Here is a 6,105-nt window from a genome sequence, read left to right as displayed (position 1 = left end):
TATTCAATAAGGTAATAATCATTCAGAGTGCATGAGAAAGTGCACCAAGAAAAGTACACAAGATAACCGCGCCGTCTTATAAGCCGCACGGTTCAATGTGGAGGAAAAAAGGAGCGGCTCAGCTAGTTCAACAGTTAGACCACGGGTCACCAAGACCAGGTCGCCCGTAAGGACCAGATGAGTCGCCCGCTGGCCTGTTCTAAAAATAGCTCAAATAGCAGCACTTACCAGTGAGCTGCCTCTATTTTTTAAATTGTATTTATTTACTAGCAAGCTGGTCTCACTTTGCTGGACATTTTTTAATTCTAAGAGAGACAAAACTCAAATAGAATTTGAACATACAAGAAAATATTTTAAAGACTTGGTCTTCACTTGTTTGAATAAATTCATTTATTTTTTTAACTTTGCTTCTTATAACTTTCAGAAAGACAATTTTGGAGAAAAAATACAACCTTAATGATTTTAGGATTTTTAAACACATATACCTTTTTACCTTTTAAATTCCTTCCTCTTCTTTCCTGACAATTTAAATCAATGTTCAAGTAAAATGATTTTTTTATTGTAAGAATAATAAATACATTTTGATTTAGTTCCTCATTTTAGCTTCTGTTTTTTCGACAAAGAACATTTGTGAAATATTTCTTCAAACTTATGATTAAAATTCCAAAAAATTATTCTGGCGGATCTAGAAAATCTGTTGAATCAAATTTAAATCTTATTTCAAAGTCTTTTGAATTTCTTTTAAAATGTTTGTTCTGGAAAATGTAGAATAAACAATGATTTGTCTTTGTTAGAAATATAGCTTGGTCCAATTTGTTATATATTCTAACAAAGTGCAGATTGGATTTTAACATATTTAAAACATGTCATCAAAATTACAAAATTATTATTAATCTGGAAAAGTTACTAATGATGTTACATAAATTATTTTTTTAATTTTTTAAGAATATTCGAATTAGCTAGTTTTTCTCTTCTTTTTTTCGATTGAATTTTGAATTTTAAAGAGTCGAAATTGAAAATAGACTATGTTTCAAAATTTTATTTTAATTTTTTTCGTGTTTTCTCCTCTTTTAAACCCTTCAATTAAGTGTTTTTTCATCATTTATTCCCTACAAAAATCGTTCTGTAAAAGGAAAAAAAATGTACGACGGAATTACTTTTTTTTTATATATATTTATCTGTTTCTAAATATATTTATTGTGAGAAATCAGTAAGATCGTCAGTGTTTCCACAAAGATAAATATCATTAATTATTAATAAAAACATAGAGTTAAAGGTAAATTGAGCAAATTGACTATTTCTGGCAATTTATTGAAGTGTGTATCAAACTGGTAGCCCTTGGCATTAATCAGTACCCAAGAAGTAGTTCTTGATATCAAAAAGGTTGGTGACCCCTGAAGTAGCGTAAAGTTCTTACTTATATCCGTCAGTAAACTTGCCATGAAAGCGCTAAAACATACCAAAGTAGTGAGTTGACATTATTCACCCCAGGAACTTTAGTTATTAGAGACTTCCGGTGGGACAGTTTTTCACGGGACATATTTGCAGCCTTTTTGTTGTTTCCGGATGAGGAGATGCTGCTCCGTTATGGATGGAAGTAAAGTCTGAATGTCACTAAAACAGTTAGCGCCATCTTTTGGCACTTCTTCCACTTCCGTCCTTGCACGCTACACGGCTACAACAAAAATGACGCTGTCGAAGTGGAGGCACGTAAATAAGCCCGCCCACAAAACGGTGCATCCTGTAGCGACTGTCAGAAATGGACTTGAAGATGTGTAAAACATCATGTATGCAACATTTAGAGCAAAGAAGCACCATGACATGTTCTGTAGACCACAAGGAAGTCTTTGACATTTAGACAACAATGAAAGTTGGAAGGTGTAGTCATGGTGATTGTGTTTGGCATTTGTAGTCCCAGGAACATTTGAGGAAATTAGGTCGGTCCTTGATCACCCGAGCTCTAATGATCCAGCTCTCCCCCGTGATGTTTTCTTCCAAACATCGTGACGCATTCCAGGAACATTCCAGCATCAAATTCCTAATGTGACCCCCCCCCCCCCCCCCACCCCCCCCCCCCGGACATCAGGAAGTGGGCTGCATCACTTCACAGTGAGCACAAATAAAAGCTGGTCAGGCAGGAGTGTTTCTCTCAATGGAGGACTTCTCCTTCTCCTTCTCCTTCTCCTTCTTCTTCCTCCTTTTTAGCCGCAATGACAGCAAGTCTTTTATGATTGTAGCCTTGAAATTCCCGCTGACCGAAAACCGTTAAAATCCTGACTTCCTGTTTGCATCATGTGATGTTTATTCTACTGCACTGTATATAAAGTGCATCCAGATGTACATACTGTACGTACAGTGCATCCAGATGAACATACTGTACATACAGTGCATCCAGATGTACATACTGTACGTACAGTGCATCCAGATGTACATACTGTACATACAGTGCATCAAGATGTACATACTGTACATACAGTGCATCCAGATGTACATACTGTACGTACAGTGCATCCAGATGAACATACTGTACATACAGTGCATCCAGATGTACATACTGTACGTACAGTGCATCCAGATGAACATACTGTACATATAGTGCATCAAGATGTACATACTGTACATGCAGTGCATCCAGATGAACATACTGTACATACAGTGCATCCAGATGAACATACTGTACATACAGTGCATCCAGATAAACATACTGTACATACAGTGCATCCAGATGAACATACTGTACATACAGTGCATCCAGATGAACATACTGTACATACAGTGCATCCAGATGAACATACTGTACATACAGTGCATCCAGATGAACATACTGTACATACAGTGCATCAAGATGTACATACTGTACATGCAGTGCATCCAGATGAACATACTGTACATAAAGTGCATCCAGATGTACATACTGTACATACAGTGCATCCAGATGTACATACTGTACATACAGTGCATCCAGATGTACATAATGTACGTACAGTGCATCCAGATGAACATACTGTACATACAGTGCATCCAGATGAACATACTGTACATACAGTGCATCCAGATGAACATACTGTACATACAGTGCATCCAGATGTACATACTGTACATACAGTGCATCCAGATGTACATACTGTACATACAGTGCATCCAGATGTACATACTGTACATACAGTGCATCCAGATGAACATACTGTACATACAGTGCATCCAGATGAACATACTGTACATACAGTGCATCCAGATGAACATACTGTACATACAGTGCATCCAGATGAACATACTGTACATACAGTGCATCCAGATGAACATACTGTACATAAAGTGCATCCAGATGAACATACTGTACATAAAGTGCATCCAGATGAACATACTGTACATAAAGTGCATCCAGATGAACATACTGTACATACAGTGCATCCAGATGTACATACTGTACATACAGTGCATCCAGATGTACATACTGTACGTACAGTGCATCCAGATGAACATACTGTACATACAGTGCATCCAGATGTACATACTGTACGTACAGTGCATCCAGATGAACATACTGTACATATAGTGCATCAAGATGTACATACTGTACATGCAGTGCATCCAGATGAACATACTGTACATACAGTGCATCCAGATGAACATACTGTACATACAGTGCATCCAGATGTACATACTGTACATACAGTGCATCCAGATGAACATACTGTACATACAGGGCATCCAGATGAACATACTGTACATACAGTGCATCCAGATGAACATACTGTACATACAGTGCATCCAGATGAACATACTGTACATACAGTGCATCCAGATGAACATACTGTACATAAAGTGCATCCAGATGTACATACTGTACGTACAGTGCATCCAGATGAACATACTGTACATACAGTGCATCCAGATGAACATACTGTACATACAGTGCATCCAGATGAACATACTGTACATACAGTGCATCCAGATGAACATACTGTACATACAGTGCATCCAGATGTACATACTGTACATACAGTGCATCCAGATGAACATACTGTACATACAGTGCATCCAGATGAACATACTGTACATACAGTGCATCCAGATGAACATACTGTACATACAGTGCATCCAGATGAACATACTGTACATAAAGTGCATCCAGATGAACATACTGTACATAAAGTGCATCCAGATGTACATACTGTACATACAGTGCATCCATATTAACATACTGCACATACAGTGCATCCAGATGAACATACTGCACATACAGTGCATCCAGATGAACATACTGTACATACAGTGCATCCAGATGTACATACTGTACATACAGTGCATCCAGATGAACATACTGTACATACAGTGCATCCAGATGTACATACTGTACATACAGTGCATCCAGATGAACATACTGTACATACAGTGCATCCAGATGAACATACTGTACATACAGTGCATCCAGATGAACATACTGTACATACAGTGCATCCAGAAAGTATTCACAGCATCTCACATTTAGCACATTTTATTATATTTTGTCCTTATTCCAGAATTAAAAAAAAAAATTAAGAATGTCCTCAAAATTCTACACACAACACCCCACAGGTGTCATGTCCTGATTTGGCCTGCAAAAGCCCTGAAATAATACGAGTCAATGAAGCATTTTATCATTTTCTAAATGTAATATTTTCATGGTCATAGACAGAAATTTATGTATTTCATGCTATTGAGTATATTTTAAACTATATCATTTAATTATGCAACACATCTGTGTGGAGTTTGCATGTTCTCCCCGTGAATGCGTGGGTTCCCTCCGGGTACTCCGGCTTCCTCCCACTTCCAAAGACATGCACCTGGGGATAGGTTGATTGGCAACACTAAATTGGCCCTAGTGTGTGAATGTGATTGTGAATGTTGTCTGTCTATCTGTGTTGGCCCTGCGATGAGGTGGCGACTTGTCCAGGGTGTACCCCGCCTTCCGCCCGATTGTAGCTGAGATAGGCGCCAGCGCCCCCCGCGACCCCGAAAGGGAATAAGCGGTAGAAAATGGATGGATGGGATGGATATAATATCATTAACTTCAAACTTTTTCAAATTAAAACTAAATATCTGCTTGAGTTACATCAAAGCGAGTTATTCATCAAATTGTACTGTACAACAATACAACAATAGATGTTACAATAAAAGAAACTGGCAGCTCAGTTGCCAGGATTTTACAGTAAAAAAAACTATAGTACTGTTTTTTAGTGTACGTTAATATGCTGGAAAAAACTTCGTAAATTTTGTGTTTTGTTCTTTTTACTGAAAAATCTATTTTTTTACAGTGTATATAATACAAATATAATAATCAAATGCACAGCAGTTCATTTTATAACATCAGCAGGTGAATTCTTACACATTAATATTCATAAATGATGTACTTGTTACACGGGGCCCTCTTAACTGCAATGTGGCCCTCAGTGGAACTGAGTACCACCCCTGCAATGCAACATCATTTTATATATTGACCTAAGACTGTACATATGCTTATGTACAATTTTTTGTTGTTTTTTTACTTTTAATACGTTTGCAAAACATTAAAAAAAAAAAAAAAAATCTTCACAATGCTTCTGTTTTTTCGACAAAGAATATTTGTGAAATATTTCTTCAAACTTATGATTAAAATTTAGAAAAAATATTCTGGCAAATCTGTAGAATCAAATTTAAATCTTATTTCAAAGTCTTTTAAATTTCTTTTACAATTTTTGTTCTGGAAAATCTAGAAGAAATAATGATTTGTCTTTGTTAGAAATATAGCTTGGTCCAATTTGTTATATATTCTAACAAAGTGCAGATTGGATTTTAACCTATTTAAAACATGTCATCAAAATTAATCTTAATCAGGAAAAATGACTAATGATGTTCCATAAATTATTATTTTTTATTTTTTCCAAAAAGAATCAAATTAGCTTGTTTTTCTCTTTTTTTTCGGTAGAATTTTGAATTTTAAAGAGTTGAAATTGAAGATAAACTATGTTTCAAAATTAGTTTTCCTTTTTTTCGTTTTCTCCTTTTTTAAACCATTCAATTAAGTGTTTTTTCATCATTTATTCTCTACAAAAAACCTTCCGTAAAAGGAAAAAAATGTACTAC

The 6,105-nt window shown here is 36.0% G+C and overlaps 1 protein-coding gene across 5 annotated transcripts in view; it reads right to left on the bottom strand.

Moving 5' to 3' along the window:
• tns2a (tensin 2a) overlaps nucleotides 1-6,105 on the bottom strand; it is a 164,882-nt gene that overhangs the window by 52,575 nt on the left and 106,202 nt on the right. The gene's annotated exons all lie outside the window — the stretch shown is intronic.

This window comes from Nerophis ophidion, linkage group LG06 (assembly GCF_033978795.1).
Source record: "Nerophis ophidion isolate RoL-2023_Sa linkage group LG06, RoL_Noph_v1.0, whole genome shotgun sequence".
Taxonomy (NCBI): Eukaryota; Metazoa; Chordata; class Actinopteri; order Syngnathiformes; family Syngnathidae; genus Nerophis; species Nerophis ophidion.
This window is presented reverse-complemented; position numbering and strand designations above follow the sequence as displayed.